General features: G+C 39.4%; 1 protein-coding gene and 1 long non-coding RNA gene across 3 annotated transcripts in view; one reads left to right on the top strand and one right to left on the bottom strand.

Moving 5' to 3' along the window:
* ATAD1 (ATPase family AAA domain containing 1) overlaps window positions 1-17,930 on the top strand; it is a 63,971-nt gene that overhangs the window by 8,716 nt on the left and 37,325 nt on the right. The window contains exon 1 of one of the 2 annotated variants that reach the window (XM_019952806.2): window positions 14,640-14,776. The exons of the other annotated variant lie outside the window; for it this stretch is intronic. The gene's annotated coding sequence lies outside the window, so the exon portion shown is untranslated. Of the gene's footprint in view, window positions 1-14,639; window positions 14,777-17,930 lie in introns of those variants that run through there. 2 annotated transcript variants of the gene reach the window in all.
* Window positions 4,765-14,662, bottom strand: LOC109553007 (uncharacterized). Its single transcript, XR_002179955.2, has 3 exons — window positions 14,531-14,662; window positions 13,938-14,041; window positions 4,765-7,974 (listed from the first exon to the last, which is right to left on the bottom strand). It is a non-coding gene; the product is annotated as an uncharacterized lncRNA (long non-coding RNA).

Raw genomic sequence — 17,930 nt, 5'->3', positions numbered from 1 at the left:
TTTTAGCTCTTACTAGCTAGAATTCAGATTCAAATTCTGCTACTTACTAGCTATTCAACCTGGATAAGTTGCTTAATCTTTCTGTGCCGCATTTTCCTTTTCTGAAGATAATAATATTTAATTCATAGGGTTATTATTAGTTGAGAATTAAATACTTTAATATGTGAAAAGCACTTATAGCAGTGCTTGACATATATTAAATACCATTTTGGTGTTTGTTCAATAAAGAGCACTATGTTCTTTTCCACTTTTGGCTACGTGACCTTACAGGTATGCCACATTACATATGATTAAATACTCAAATTCTATTTGTATGTCTCAAGTGGAATTTTGTCAGTTTGTTAATTAATACAATAAAGATTTAATTGTAAGTTTCTGGACTTGAGTCTCTCTCAAAACTCTTGACAGGTACAGCACGCAGGACTCAAGCTATGGCTACAGCTCTATCCAGTGCAAAAGACAGACATACTTTAACTAACAGATAATAAAAGAGTGGGTTTCAGGAAAAAAAGAAGCTAGTTTGATCCTAAATTGTGTTGACAAACCTCTAGTGTCCATACTGGTCACACCTTTCTTAAAGTCTATATTACTTTCTAGATCACATGCTTAATTGATTTACAGGGTTATTCTGTTCAGCCTTACAGGCAAGATTGAGAACCATAGATAAAAATTCTAGGGGAAAAGATTTAGGCTCAGCAAAAGGAAGGACTAACTCTGAAGAGTAACTAAGAGATGGGCTACCTGAACAATTAGTGAATTCCTTGTCACTGGGAACATTCAAATAAGCTTAATGACCAGCTGGTGGGACATTTATGTTCACAACAACCACAGTCATTTACTAATGTTTATTGTGTCTGTCTTTTACATACATTATCTTCAATCCTTTCAACAACCCTATAATGTAGTCACTATTCCCATTTTATAGGTGAGGAAACTAGGCTCAAGGATGTTAAGTAAATTACCCCAAACACACAGCTAAGTTGCAAAGCTGTGATTTGATCCAGGTCCTCTGATTCCAGAGCATATAGTCTTTCTACAGCTCCATACTGTCTTTGGTTGAAGATGCAATGACTTTAATATTCCTTTTGATCCTGAAAGAGTGTGATTCCTTGAAATTCTATCTTTCTAGATAATATAACTAGATCTTCCTAATTATTTCTATAACACTGTCTTCATCAAGGTAAATGATGTGTCTTACCTATATGAATGCTGGTTTGTTATCTGTGACAGAGATGTGTTCTAGAATAACATAACTCCCAGTATGTTAACAGACAACAAAATTAACAATAAATTGGACTACGCAGAACAAGTGTGGAGTTACTTACTCCTGAATTCACTACCTAGAGAATGAGATTTTGAACTCCCTATTGCCAAATTCAGACTTAAATTTAAGAAAGTGGAGAAAACCACTAGACCATTCAGGTATGACCTAAATCAAATCCCTTATGACTATATAGTGGAAGTGAGAAATAGATTTAAGGGACTAGATCTGAAAGACAGAGTGCCTGATGAACTATGGACAGAGGTTCGTGACATTGTACAGGAAACAGGAATCAAGACCATCCCCAAGAAAAAGAAATTCAAAAAAGCAAAATGGCTATCTGAGGAGGCCTTACAAATAGCTGTGAAAAGAAGGGAAGCAAAAAGCAAAGGAGAATAGGAAAGATATATCCATTTGAATGCAGAGTTCCAAAGAATAGCAAGGAGAGATAAGAAAGCCTTCCTCAGTAACCAGTGCAAAGAAATAGAGGAAAACAATAGAATGGGAAAGACTAGAGATCTCTTCAAGAAAATTAAAGATACCGAGGGAACATTTCATGCAAAGATGGGCTCGATAAAGGACAGAAATGGTAGAGATCTAACAGAAGCAGAAGATATTAAGAAGAGATGGCAAGAATACACAGAAGAACTGTACAAAAAAGATCTCCACGACCCAGATAATCACGATGGTGTGATCACTCACCTAGAGCCAGACATCCTGGAATGTGAAGTCAAGTGGGCTTTAGGAATCATCACTATGAACAAAGCTAGTGGAGGTGATGAAATTCCAGTTGAGCTATTTCAAATCCTGAAAGATGATGCTGTTAAAGTGCTGCATTCAATATGCCAGCAAATTTGGAAAACTCAGCAGTGGCCACAGGACTAGAAAAGCTCAGTTTTCATTCCAGTCCCAAGGAAAGGCAATGCCAAAGAATGCTCAAACTACTGCACAATTGCACTCAACTCACACGCTAGTAAAGTAATGCTTAAAATTATTCAAGCCAGGCTTCAGCAATACGTGAACCATGAACTTCCAGATGTTCAAGCTGGTTTTAGAAAAGGCAGAGTAACCAGAGATCAAATTGCCAACATCCACTGGATCATGGAAAAAGCAAGAGAGTTCCAGAAAAACATCTATTTCTGCTTTATTGACTATGTTAAAGCCTTTGACTGTGTGGATCACAATAAACTGTGGAAAATTCTGAAAGAGATGGGAATAACAGACCATCTGACCTGCCTCTTGAGAAACCTGTATGCAGGTCAGGAAGCAACAGTTAGAACTGGACATGGAACAAATAGGAAAAGGAGTTCGTCAAGGCTGTATATTGTCACCCTGCTTATTTAACTTATATGCAGAGTACATCATGAGAAACGCTGGGCTGGAGGAAGCATAAGCTGGAATCAAGATTGCCAGGAGAAATATCAATAACCTCAGATATGCAGATGACACCACCCTTATGGCAGAAAGTGAAGAACTAAAGAGCCTCTTGATGAAAGTCAAAGAGGAGAGTGAAAAGTTGGCTTAAAGCTCAACATTCAGAAAACGAAGATCATGGCATCCAGTCCCATCATTTCATGGCAAATAGCTGGGGAAACAGTGGAAACAGTGGCTAACTTTATTTTGTGGGGCTCCAAAATCACTACAGATGGTAACTGCAGCCATGAAATTAAAAGACGCTTACTCCTTGGAAGGAAAGTTATGACCAACCTAGACAGCATATTGAAAAGCAGAGACATTACTTTGCCAACAAAGGTCCGTCTAGTCAAGGCTATGGTTTTTCCAGTGGTCATGTATGGATGTGAGAGTTGGCCTATAAAGAAAACTGAGCACCGAAGAATTGATGTTTTTGAACTGTGGTGTTGGTGAAGACTCTTGAGAGTTCCTTGGACTGCAAGGAGATCCAACCAGTCCATCCTAAAGTAGATCAGTCCTGGGTGTTCATTGGTGGGACTGATGTTGAAGTTGAAACTCCAATACTTTGGGCACCTGATGCGAAAAGCTGACTCATTTGAAAAGACCCTGATGCTGGGAAAGATTGAGGGCAGGAGGAGAAGTGGATGACAGAGGATGAGATGGTTGGATGGCATCACGGACTCAAGAGACATGGGTTTGGGTGAACTCCAGGAGTTTGTGATGGACAGGGAGGCCTGGCGTGCTGCGGTTCATGGGGTCGCAAAGAGCTGGACACAACTGAATGACTGAACTGACTGAAAATGTTTTTTCTCTTAATAAAACTACAAATAAACACACAAATAAAGGTAAACCTATGTCTTCCTTTTTGGCTAGCTCTCAAAAACATTATTCATGAGGATCTATGTGCGTGTTTTCAGTATTTGTTATGGTAATCTCTCACCAACTGGTGACGGAGATGATTACATTCCAGAGAAGTGCTATGTAGATAAAACCTTGATTGGGAGTCCAAGGGTAGGGAATTTTCAAGAGAATAAAACAACAAAATTGGTTATAAAAGCAGAAAAGAATCTTTTTCCTTAGTTGTTCATGAGCTAATATTCTGAAAGCCATGATCTTCTGTGGAAGATGGAGTTTATGTTAACCACACTTCTTTTTTTAATGTTCTTGATATAGCCTTTATTGAGATTCAACACTTTCCTGTATTTGCTTTTCCCACTGGTATCATTTTTGCAAGCTTGGCAACATTCTTAGTAACCATCTGGTCTTTCCAGAAAACAAGGGCATGGTTTTTCTAGGCCTGGCCTCCAACTGTTATTCTCCCCTCATCATATACACAGGGGATGAGAACGGCAGACTTCCTGTCCCTTGCCATCTGACTTTAAGATTGCGGTAGGAATGGAGATGAGGGTAGGGATAACTGTGATGAAGTTCTTTGGTTTCAAGGAACTAAACTCAACCATACATACATACACAGAGATCACAGACTGTAAAATTTAGGCATACAAAGAGAAAACCACATTGTGACAAAACTATGACTGGCAAAATCGTAACTGACAAAGGATTACTCACTACACAAGGTCTTCTGAGACAGTTCTCTCATACAGGACAGAAGGAACAAGTCATGAAATTATGAAGCTTGTAGAACTACTTCAGTTTCAGAGGAGGAAACCCCGAAAGGCTCCCTAACATGAGACAGGTCACAGAGCTGTCATGTAGGACACAATAATTTCAAATAACTTGGCATTTCCTAAGTACTGCCCTCAATAATCTACCTTTTACATGCTTCAAACTATTTTGCAGAGGCTGTTTGTTCTTCACCTATCTGACACTCTGTACTTGGAAACACTTTATTGTGTTGGGCACAGAAACAGAATTTGGGGATGATTATTAAAAAGGAGTATCATAGATCTCTACCTTCCAAGGGAATGAAGAGGAAATGTTGTGCCTCTGCAGAGGTTTTTTTAGTTGTCTTCTGTTCTTGGCCTATGAATGTGAGTTCATGTCCTTGAAATTCTTGTGATGTTCTCAACTGAAGACATATGATTATTTACTCTCCCCTCCCCTGCCCCCAATCCCTCCCATCCAGAATAATCACTGTATTTCATAGGTTTTTAACCAGTCATTTAAACTGTTTTTATGTTTATTTCCAAGAGTCCCAAGGAAGTGGTCAGGGAAGGCTCCTTGAATACTAGCTTGTGAGGACAACACAATAATAAACTATGGCGAGCCTATTTATCTAGCGTAAGTAGGATTTCCAGGTGGTGCTAGTGGTAAAGAACCCACCTGCCAAAACAGGAAATGGGTTCGATCCCTGGGTCAGGAAGATCATCTGGAGGATCACATGGCAATCCACTCCAGTATTCTTGCCTGAACAATCTCATGGACAGAAGAGCCTGGCAGGCTACAGTCCTTATGGTTGCAAAGAGTCGGACACAACTGAGGAACTTAGCACGCACACAGTATTGACTGAAAGATGGACTGCAGTGTGGAAGGTGGAACACTGCCCAGTCAGGAGTTTAAGAATACCTAGACAGAATTCTAACGCTGCTTTTGGTTGGTTAAGAATCATTGGCATCTCTTCAACTTTTCTGCAAAACACCAAAGGGGAAGAAAACACTGCTGGGGAGTTGACTTCCTTGTCTCCTTTCCTTTACTGACCCTTCTTCTGACGTTGGGAACTCAGAAAATATAAAGAAATGGGAGTGGGGCATGCCTCTGGCTCTAGACCTTACAGGGGTATTCAAAGCTCTCAGAATGGTTTTGGTATTTCAACTTAATAAAGAGCAGGCTAGAAAGGAGAAAGGTTTGTGAAACTCTATCAGGTATACTATTTTGAAGTTGAATGGGACTTTGAGCACTGCCAACTTGGTATATTTGTTCCTGTACTTCTCTAACTCGAGTTACATACAGACTTTGCTTTCTTTCTTTTTTTACCCCTTTGTTTTGTTTTTCTGGTTCCAAAAACACTAGCCATAAACTAGAGGGGAGGGCAAATCTAACATTAGCTTGCTAGTGCACTACTGTTTGACCTAAGATGAAAGAAGGCCTAGTAGATATTTCACCCCTAAACATCTAAAATTAGCAAGTTTTGCTGTTGCTTTTGCCTTTGAAAGCCATGTACTCAGTGTCTAATCAGATATACCATTGTATTTGCTCAGTAAAACTCCCTCAACTTTAGGAGCATTTCCAAGAGTTGCACATAGTAAATATTTTTTAAAAACATGTTATGCTCAAATTAATTCAATTTTACATTGAAAAATAGCAGCTCTCATGTTATGACAGTCCTCAAGGGTAATGAAAATGCTGCCATTTGCAAAATGATAAGAGATGGAAAAGTATCGACCTCAAATCTCAAATCTGGTTCAGCTTCTCCCTTTCATCCATTGAACTAATTTCTTTCTTCAGGACAAAACTCACTAGGCAATCCACGTAAGGATGTCTTCCCAAAACAAATAATGAATGGGAATAAAAGACAGGTTAAATCTCTAACTTAAAAAAATCAACAGTTCTATGAAGATTTGCATTTTCACAAGATATATGAGTCTTCAGAATTCTATGAGAGTAAGAACTGTAAGCTCAATAAACAGCTGTTATTAGACAGATGGGAATGACAGTCAATATTAATGATGGTCTTCAGTGAACTGAGAAATATCCAGATAGTCATTTTCATGGATTGATCAATATAACTTAGTTGTATGGGGCAGTCACAAGGATGAAATCTTACAGGTTTTCCATAACTATCACTAATACTTTATAGAATACTAATCTGTAAGACTCACCCAGAGGGGTGTATTAAAACTGAGAACTAAGAGGGCAAAGGGACAGAGGCCAGGCCTCTTCACAAGCCAGAGAAGATAAACATTCCTAGACAATACGCCATGGTTGACCAGTGCTCACACAAATTCTAAAGAGATATGAAAGAATCTATGTTCATATAAACTTCTGGAAATGAGAGAATATCACTTCACGGTATAATCAAAATAACATCTGAGCTAGTTCAGTGGCATGTTTATTGAGCACTTGCTAAATATCAAGAATAGTATGCAGTGCTTTCGGGCACTGTCTCCTTTAATTCTCAGTGTAACTCCATGGCGTGCATACTGCTTTTGTCCGTGTACGAGAGATGAGGAACTTGAGGTTTAGAGAGCTTAATAATTTGCCCTGAGTCACAGAACTAGTAAAGAACAGACCTTACATCCAAAGCCAACTCTGCTGGGCTGCAGGGTCCATGTTCTTAAACCTCTCTATACCTGATGAGACTGGTCTCTGGTGGACATATCAGGAACAGATTTGTCACAACAGGATGATAATATAATCATGATCAGTAAAATGGTTTGATTGCACATGTCCTTTTCTTTGTTGCTGCTATTGTTGTTTTATAAATTTGAACTTTGTCACGATTTTATTCATTTATTTATTTATTTTTGGTTGTGCTGGGTTTTCGTTGCTGCATATGAACTTTCTCTGGTGGCAGGGAGCAGGGGGCTATTCTCTTAACTGCAGTGCATGTGTTTGTCATTGCAGTGTCTTCTCTTGCTGCTGAGAACAGGCTCCAGAGTGGGGCTCAGTAGTTGCGGCTCACGGGCTGTAAACCCATGGCATGTCGAATCTTCCCAGACCAGGGATCGAACTCATGTCTCCTACACTGTCAGGCAGATTCTTAATCACTGGACCACGAGGGAAGTCCTGCACATGTCCTTTTCTTTGGACCATTTGTCTTTCTTTCCTCTTTTTCCCTTCCCAGTCACCGTAAATCTATTAGAATGGTGTCTGCCCCATTCAAAATGTCAGACTGGGGGGGGGTGGTGGTGGTGAATTAGCTAATTAAAACATTCGTTAACTTCCTCCTATGTCCTAGGCATCCTCTTTTCTCAAGAAGTTCACAACTGATAGGAGAACAGAGAAACTCAAACCTCAATTATAATTCTGTGAGATGAGTACTATGCCAGTGCTATGGACATAAATTTAAGTCCTTAAAAAATAAAAGATCTTGAATTTTTCTTGTCTATTTCAGTTTTACTTATGCTTCAAGGTTACAGGTTATTCTGGTTAATAGAGAAATGGGGTTGGGAGAGGTTTCATGCAATCTTAACTTTTAAAATGTTAAGCAAAAGCAAAAGCTTAATGAAAGTCTTATTTTCCAAATACTTTCAAGGGCATTTTCCTAGAATCAGGTAAATGAGAGCAAGCAAATGACCTACTTACAGCAAAAAATGCTCCAGGTTATAAGGGATGGGAAGCCAAGTGCATCCTGGAAACCACAGCATCTGGTCTTGTTTTATGCTTCATCTATCAATCTGCTGTTACAGGAATTGAGAATTAATGTTTCAACTACAGTTTCTTCTGTTTTGGCTAATGAATTCATATCTTTGTTATTTTTACCCAAGCCCTCCCTTCTCCTCTCCCGTTAAAAAAAAAAAAAAAATTATATGGAAGGGCATTTAGGAAGGGCCCAAATAAATTCTAGGGAGTTTACCCTTTCATTTATGCCTTAAAACTCTTGCTAGTAAGGCTACAGTAAGGTTAGACACCTTCCCATCCAATTCCCTGGGTTGATCAATTCTGACCTTTCACAGAGTATCACTTGAACACAACTTGGTGACAGAACAACAATCACTTAAATAGTCTATTTTTAGTACTGTATTAAAGATAAACAACAAAATACTGCACATTTTTAAAAAGTAAATTCTAGAAAACATTTTCTGGTAGCATAAACTGTAAAAAAGAAAAATGGATAATTGGAAGTAGTCCTTGACAAAAAAGGATTATGAAGCAATGTAAGAATGTGGATTACTGCTACCCGTATGATATGAGAAAATTACATATACACTAATTTCTGTATACACTCATTTTAAATTATATACAAAGTTTAAAAACATTAAGGCATGAAAGGTAGATTTATAATATCCTTTGAACCTTACTATTGAGTCTTTTGGCTCTCTGTGCTTTTCATAGAATGAAGCTATCAATTCATCTTTCCACTTGATACAATCTGTTGAAATTTTAATTTTCCATTATTTTTGCCTTGATATGCCCTCTTATTCTTTCTCCTAGAGTTTCAAGCACCCAAAATTAGTCTTTCTCAGTGCTTTCATGGCTTCAGAAACAGCTTCATATCTTTGCTTTACTTTTCTTCCTCCACCCATTCTATTATTTAACTTGTCAAAGTAATAATCAAGATCATTATTTTCCAATGAAATATTTTTAAAAGAACCAAGGTTACCAAGTGATTCTTACACTGACAGAACTACTGCTATATAATTTTATCTATTTCTTGAAGTTCTGCTCTTTCTAAATCACTGTCAAGTGAATCATTTCTAATGAGCAATGAATACAGCATGTTTACCATGTTTATTTATCCAATATTTCAGATTTTTCTTTCCAAAGACTGTTTTATTCTGAATCTCGTCATGAGGCTTCCTGGCCTTGATTTCTTAATGTATCCCAGCTAGCTTAATGGTTCAGTGAATCAAATAAGCTTTTGGGTCTGAGACAAAAGAGATTTGTACAAAAATAATCAAAATTATCACTAATAATTTTATATATGAGTTTTATATACTAAGAGTTCTATATACTAAGAGTTTTATATACTGAGTTTTTTTTATACTTTATATACTATATATAAGACTTTTATATACTGCTAAGTGCTAAGTCACTTCAGTCGTGTCCGACTCTGTGCAACCCCATAGACGGCAGCCCACCAGGCTCCCCGGTCCCTGGGATTCTCCAGGCAAGAACACTGGAATGGGTTGCCATTTCCTTCTCCAATGCATGAAAGTGAAAAGTGAAAGTGAAGTCCCTCAGTCGTGTCCGACTCTTAGCGACCCCACGGACTGCAGCCCACCAGGCTCCTCCGTCCATGGGATTTTCCAGGCAAGAGTCCTGGAGTGGGTTGCCATTGCCTTCTCTGCTTTTATATACTAAGTTTGTCAAAGTGTGGTCCCAAACTACCTATATCCAAATCATCTCAAATGCTTATTCAGAATAGAAAGACTTGGACCAAAACCTAGAGCAGTTAAATAGGAGCCTTTTAAGACTGGGACCTGGGAATCTGCACTTTGCCAAGTTTTTCAAGTGAATAGACTCACAGTGAAATTCTACAGCTCCCAATCTAAGGAATCCCTTCCCTCTTCAAGGGTCTGCTGCTGCTGCTGCTGCTGCTAAGCTGCATCAGTTGTGTCCGACTCTGTGTGACCCCATAGACGGCAGCCCACCAGGCTCCTCTGTCCCTGGGATTCTCCAGGCAAGAACACTGGAGTGGGTTGCCATTTTCTTTTCCAGTGCATGAAAGTGAAAAGTGAAAGTGAAGTCGCTCAGTCGTGTTCGACCCTTAGCGACCCCATGGACTGCAGCCTACCAGGCTCCTCCGTCCATGGGATTTTCCAAGCAGGAGTACTGGAGTGGGTTGCATTGCCTTCTCCACTTCAAGGGTCTAGTGCATTGATTTACCTTGGCTGCAGAGAAAACTAACCACACCTCCATCCAACCAACAAAAACAAAGGAAAATTCAGTTTCCTGAGGAGAGAACTGCCATTAACTGTCTTAACAGGAAACAGTTTAAAAATAAACAAACAACATCAGCTCTGCAGGCCAGAAGGGAGTGGCAGATTTACTTAAAGCAATGAAAGGGAAAAAGCTACAACCAAAACTATTCTATCCAGCAAGGATCTCATTCAGATTTGAAGGAGAAATCAAAAGCTTTTCAGAAAAGCAACAGTTAAGAGAATTCAGCACCACCAAATCAGCTATATAACAAATATCAAGGAACTGCTCTAGACAGGAAACACAAGAGAAGGAAAAGTCTATAAAAACAAATCCAAAACAATAGGATCATACATATCAATAATTACCTTAAATGTAAATGGATTAAATGCTCCAACCAAAAGATACAGATCTGCTGAATGGATACAAAAATAAGACCTTTAATATATGCTGTCTACAAAAGACACTCTTCAGACCTAGGGACATATACAGATTGAAAGTAAGGGGCTGGAAAAAGATATTCCATGCAAATGGAAGTCAAAAGAAAGCAAGAGTAGCAATATCATGTCAGATAAAATAGACTTTAAAATAAAGACCATTACAAGAGACAAGGACACTATACAATGATCAAAGGATCAATCCAAGAAGAAGATATAACAATTTTATATATATATATATATATATGCACCCAACATAGGAGCATCTCAATACAGAAGGCAAATGCTAAAGGGGAAGTCAACAGTAACACAATAATAGTGGGGGACTTTAACACCCTACTCACACCAACAGACAGATCATCCAGATAGAAAATTAATAAGGAAACACAAGCATTAAATCATACAATGGACAAGTTGGACCTAATTGATATCTACAGGGCATTTCATACAAAAACAGTAGATTTTACCATTCTCCAGCACAGATCACATCTGGGGTCACAGATCAAGCCTTGATAAATTTTAAAAAATTGAAGTCATTTCATATATCTTCTGACCACAACAATGTAAGATTAGATATCACTACAGGGGAAAAAACTATATAAAAAAAAAAAAACCACAAACACATGAAGGCAAAACAATATGTCTCTGAATAACCAAGAGAACACTGAAGAAATCAAAGAAGAAATCAAAATATACCTAGAAATAAATGACAATGAAAATATGACAGCTCAAAACCTATGGGATGAGAGCTAAGAGGGAAGTTTATAGCAACACAAGCCTACCTCAACAAACAAGAGAAACATCACATATACAACCTAACCTTACATGTAAAGCAACTAGAAAAAGAACAAAAATTCCCCCAAAGTTAGTAGATGCAAAGAAATCATGGAGATCATAGAAGAAATAAATGAAAAAGAAATGAAGGAGATAATAGCAAAGATAAATAAAACTTAAGGCTGTTTCTTTGAGAAGATACACAAAATTGACCAAACATCAGCCAGACTTATCAAGAACAAATGGAGAAGACTCAAATCAATAAAATTAAAAAGGAAAAGTTACACTAGACGATGCAGAAATACAAAGGATCATGAGACTACTACTATGGCAACTATATGCCCATAAAGTGGACAACCTGGAAGAAATGGAGAAATTCTTAGAAAAGCATAACTTTACAAAACTAAAACAGAAAGAAATAGAAAATATTAATGACCAATCACAAAAGATAAAAATAAACAAAAACTTTTTACAGTAAATATAATAACTATTTTTAATATCTTGATTCTGACAATCACGGAGGGAAGGCTCAGAAGGTCTACCAGAAATCTGTTGTTATAATTTCCTGATTAATATTACACATAGTGAATTATTTATTGAGCCCCTACTGAGGGCCAAATATGGTGCTTTGTGCTGCCAGGGATTATATAAAGCTATCCTGGGATGAAAAGCATATGTTCACTCAGTTCTATTCTGGAAGAACATAGCTGATTTAATGATTGCTGGAAATGAATGTGCATTATAAGGGAAGGCAGTAATTTGATGTCTTACGTCCCAGACATAGAAGGCTTCCTAAGGATTTGCTAAATGAAAATTAGATCCAAAAAAGGAGAGATGTAGGTACTTAATTTATAGTTAAACCACTGGAAAAAGGCATGAGCAGCAATATTTATTTGGGGGCATGTAGATTCTTGATGCTTCCCAGGTGGCTCAGTGGTAAAGAATCTGCCTGTGATGCAGGAGACCTGGGTTCCATCCCTGGGTTGGGAAGATCCCTTGGAGAAGGGAATGGCAACCCACTCCAGTATTCTTGCCTGGAGAAACCCATGGACAGAGAAGCCTGGGAGGCTACAGTCCAGGGGTTCACAAAGAGTTGGACTCAGCTGAAGTGACTAGACTCTTTATAGTCAGCCTTAATTAATTTATCCAACAATTACCTTTCCTGTGCAATAGGAATACCTGTGTACGGTAATAACCGTACCCCAAATATAAGCAGATGATTTGAGTCTAGATGCAACCATACTGATAGCTCCACCTGGTTCTAGATTTCATTTAGATGTCCCTAGTAGGGTGACCAACTCCTCATGGCTTGCCTGAGACTTTCCCTGTACTAGCATTTAAAGTTCTATGTCCTAGAAAGCCCCTTAATGTCAGACCAACTGGGTAGGCTGGTTATCCTGGTTCTTAAAGTAAGGCAAGTGGGGGCCTTAGTTAACCCAGTTTCATTCAGTGGACGATGGAAATCTATCACCACCTTGAATGTCTCAGCTCATTTTCCTTACCAGGGGGTATGATTATCCTTATGGGCCACAAAATCTAAAGTTCTTTCCTTTGATAACTTCTACCTTTAAGCTCTGTCAAGGCACTCTCCTATGAGCATCCCAAGCAATGACTCACATTGAGGATAATCCCAGGGACCCAGTGCAGAATCTCTTCCAAGACTGCTGAACACATGGCTTGTGTTTTTTGGTAAATATTATCTTGGTCTCATAACCATTCTGTAGTTCTCCGAGTCTTATTACCCTCTCTAAATAATCAGTCGAGAACTGCCAAACCCAGCTTCATATCATTTTAAGAATTTATTTATGGTTTTAAACAAAAATACAGACAAAAAGGCATCGATGTAAAGCATGAACCACCTACAGTATTAGATTCTAAGGCCCCCACTGATTCATCAATAAATTCAATCATAGTTTCAAAATATTCATTATATTCCTGTCATCCCTTCGTTATTCTTTAAAGTCTTAATTAAGATTTCATCATGTCATGGTTTTATCTCGTTCACCTTGATTTTAAAATTTAACTGATATTAAATTACTATTTCAAAGAGAGGCTGTAAAGTGTAGGATTTGAATCAGATCTAGGTCCCAATGAAATTGTGTCCGTTATTAGGTGCATGAACTTAGGAAAATATATCTAAGCTTTAAAATATGCTCATCTATAAACAATAAATAAAATAATGGCTATTTTAGAGGATTGGGGATTTTGAGAAATTTAGGTTATGGGTGTGAAGCATAGAAATCTCTCTCTCTCTCTCTCTCTGAGTTCAGTCCTTTCGGATTCTTTGAGACCCCATGGACTGTAGCCCTCCAGAGGCTCCCATAGAAACAAACTGCCTGACAATATGCCTTGCCAATAAGTAGACATTCGGTAAACTGTACCTATTATCCTCACAATCTCACAAGCTTTTATTCCCTAGATTCAACAATCAGGCTGTAGAATTTTAGCCATCAAGGATGCTGTCTAAAGTAGAGAGGCACAAACTGCCTTCCGAGGAGGGTAGTAAGAGGAACTGTTCCATTACTTCTTAGTCTCACCGCCTCAGTCTGAAGGAAGTGATGCTGGTATACCTGGGGACGGTGTCTAAAGTCGTCTCGTCCCCTGGCAGTCTATGTTCTGGAGAAGCCGGCTTTCAGATTTGCTCCCTGGGGACCTTTTTTCACCATGTCTCATTCTGGAAAGGGGAAGGGGAAAAGAAAAAGGGAAGTCACCGAAATGCAAAACCTGTTACAGATGCCCTATTTTGTCCCTGCTATCAGGCCTGCCCGGATAGGCTACAGAATCCTCTCGCAGCAAGATTTTAAGGCGCCACCCCCAGGTGTTTGTCTGCGCAGACGAGGGGGAGGCGGGTGAGCTCACCCTAAAACTGAAAGACAGATGGTGAGGGGTGGGGGTTGGCCATGCGCGTTAGAGCTTTGGCTAAAGGACAGAACAGCAGCGTGTGGGTTTGCACCGGGGCTTGGAGGCCAGGGGGACGGTGAAGGGCCAAGGTAAGGGCCAAGTAGAAGTCGAGAAAGAACTTCTTTGAATACTCAGAATACTGAGCATTTCTTTGCACTCTCAAGAAGGCTCCCGGATCTGTCAGTGTTACGACCGGAGCTGCGAGCAGGGCAGGGACTTTACGTGACAAGCGCCTGCCCCAGTTCTATCTCTGATACTCAACTCAACTCAGAGGTTCGCTTCAGCAGACAGCAGGTTACACATCTGGTGGGTGACCTCGCACCCGCCGAATCCGCCCACCTCTTCTAAAAGCCGGAAACACACCCCCTCAAGCACTCGGCCACGGCGGCGCATGCTCCGTCCGAGGGGGCGGGGCGCTACTCCGGCCGGAAGCGTTCTTTCCCAGGCGGCGTTTCCTTCCTGTGTAAGGCTGGTAAGGGCTCCTGCGGCCGCTGTTTCAACCCAGGCGGTGAGTAGCGGGTTTCCGCGGGGCTTCGTAGGGCGGGCGATGGGTCACGCTGAGCTCCTTCAGGGACCCTCGCGGGGCTGGGAAGCCAATCTCGGGTCACCTCGCCGTCCTTCCACGCCCCACCTCATTGTCGCCCCTCAGCTTCCCGCAGCCCTTCGTATCCACCGGATTAACCTCCAAGGGCATCCCGGGCTTCGCATTGGCTCCCGGCCCGGCCTAGGCCCTTAAGTCCCCGTTAGCGCTGCCCCCCAAGACGTAGGCCCTTTCCAGGGAGTCTCTAGGCAGCCTAGTCGCTGCGGTGCCTTGAAGATCGTTCCGGGCGACCTCAGAACTGGAGTCCTAGGGAAAGGCGGCCAGAACGAACCGGGTCTGATTGTCGCACAGGCACTGCTACCACCTACTGCAAAAGTGGAGGTGATTCTAAAGGCCTGGGCGCGCTTTCGCAGAGGATGGTGCTGTTAATAATCCGTCCTGTATGTGAATGTTGGCAGGCTTTCTTTGTCACAGGCAGTGTTCATAGGGCCTTGATGTCTGCGAAACTGGGACTCTGGGGTTGAGAAAAACTTTGTAAAACACTGCAGTGAATTAGAGAAATGCTGTAGCATGAATACCATACTCTTGTACCTTAACCTGCCAGTAACCTGCTTATTGAGGAGGTGGTACGATTTTAAAGTTTATTACCCTGAAATGGAGAACTCTATAATGAAGCTATATGTTGTTACATTTGCCTAACAAATAACTCTGAATTACGGTGTTTTGCCATATTTCTTAGTTGTCCATGGCATCATCCATGTTTATGAGTATATTTGTGTATTGATCCTAATGTTCATACAAAATTGAAATACAGCCCATAGTGTTGTATGCACGTGAAACTTTTATTATATATTCTGCTGTGATGGTATTGTTACCATAACAGTCTTACACTGCAGGCATATCAATGTCATATGAATAGTAGATGAGTGTATAGTCAAGTACACAGTTAAAACCTACAAGTGTAAGTTTAACTTTCATTTCAGGATTTTGAAGTCACTTTAGAAGAAGGATCCCTTTTAGAAGTGACTAGGTCCAGAGTACTCTGTTGCAGTTAATAGTTTAATTATAGGAAAATATATGGTTAGCAAAGGCTTTGTCTTGGTTTTTCTGATAGGTTTAAAAATTGTTACCTCGTTGACTGGGGTATACTGATAGTAGTCTTAGTTCATGTATTTCAGTGACCATCCAGTAGATGGCAGTTTTATCACTACTAACTCAAACTTTTGAAAACATTTTATTTGAATATCACTAGTTTAAGCTAATGGAGAAGGCAATGGCAGCCCCCTCCAGTACTCTTGCCTGGGAAATCCCATGGACGGAGGAGCATGGTAGGCTGCATTCCATGGGGTCGCTAGGAGTCGGACACGACTGAGTGACTTCACTTTCACTTTTCACTTTCATGCATTGGAGAAGGAAATGGCAACCCACTCCAGTGTTCTTGCGTGGAGAATCCAGGGATGGGGGAGCCTGGTGGGCTGCCGTCTATGGGGTTGTACAGAGTTGGACACTACTGAAGCGACTTAGCATTAGCAGCAGCAGTTTAAGCTAATAAATCTTAATTTTGCCTGTTCTTTTATTTTCATTTGTGAATAATGCTCCCACATGTTCCAACTGAATTTTCAAATTTACTGTGTTGGAATAAAGACTAGAGAAGTCAGTTTTTCCACTTACTATAAGAAGAGTATTGTTAACCCATTTTAGAAATCCATGCTGATGATAGAAAGCACCCTTTGATTTGTTACATAAGAGATTTTAACTATATGGCTTCTCTCTACCTTCCTTTTTTTTGTTGTTGTTGCAGAGGGGGTTGGTTATTCTAGCTTAATTTTTAATAAGATAATAATGGACTGTGCATTCCTGGAGTAAAGTAATTGTGTCTTAGCCATTATTGTATACTCAAGATACTGTAGGTAATATATACACATGCTTGATAAGTGCTTTATTGTATGAATTGAGTCATTTAATATCCCTAGGCCAAAATGTCTTTATCCAAAATAAAGGTTTTTCAGTTACTTAATTTAAACCCAATTGTTAAGTTTAAATTAAATAATGTATTGTTGTGAAGTGAATGTCTCCGAGTGATGCAGAAGGTTGGAATCCTTGACTTTTCTTTTGGAAATCGTTCAGTAGTCCGACACCAATTCTGTTGGAATGACTGAAGAAAATCTTTAACTAAATAGTACTAGTGAGAATAGGAACAATAATTTTAGAGCTGGAATGACCATAAATTAGCCTATGAAGAACCTATTTTCACCTGTTGTTCTGAGTACAGATTTTGGATTATTCCTTTTCACACGAATGCAAAATACACATTCCCCACCCCCCCCAAATCACATAGCACTCAGCACACCTTGTGGAGAGAGTATAATGCCGTTATTTGAGGCCAAGAGTCTCTCTCAAAAAGTGATGGTCACATCACCCCTAAAGCTTATTTTATTAGGTGGTCATTGCCTTTGACATAGGTGTGCATCCCTCCTGTAGGCCAAGCTGTGTTGATGTAACTGCTTAGGTATATGTGTAAAAATAGGCACGTTGCTTCCTTTTTTCCTCTTTATCTTGGGTGAGAGCTGTATTTTCGTGGCTCAAACATTTTGAAGATTCTGCTTGTTTCATACATAGGTAGGTTGTTGGAAATAGTAAAATGGCTCCAACAATTTCATGTCACTTGTGAATTGAGAAAATGGCATGTATAAATTTTAGCAGGCTTTGGAAACCTTTAAAAGTAAGTATGAGAGAACCGTGAGTCAGTTCACAGTTTGAATTTTACTCAGAAATTACCTCGTATACCATTACATTAGTAAAGTATTTCATTGTTGGCTGCCTTTTTTCAGTTGTATAAGTGTTATAGTCATCATTTATCTAGATTCCCTGAAATAGTTATTTAAAAGTTCTTTAAAAGAATAAATACTTTAAAACATGTACTGCATTTTTCAATAGAATTATTCTGTACTTAAAATTATATGAACTTTTAGGAAAGTTTATTAAAAAATTTAATAAATAAGCCTGTTTCCAAGAGGAGCTTAAAATGTGTTTGTTTACTTAACATTTAAAAATCCATTTCTCCTTAACTAAAACATTTACAAGGTAGGTAATGTTGACTTTGACTAAAAGTCAGTTTTTC

Source organism: Bos indicus, chromosome 26 (genome assembly GCF_029378745.1).
Source record: "Bos indicus isolate NIAB-ARS_2022 breed Sahiwal x Tharparkar chromosome 26, NIAB-ARS_B.indTharparkar_mat_pri_1.0, whole genome shotgun sequence".
Classification (NCBI taxonomy): Eukaryota; Metazoa; Chordata; class Mammalia; order Artiodactyla; family Bovidae; genus Bos; species Bos indicus.
The sequence above is the reverse complement of the archived record's forward strand: the minus strand, read 5'-3'. Positions and strand labels throughout refer to the sequence as shown.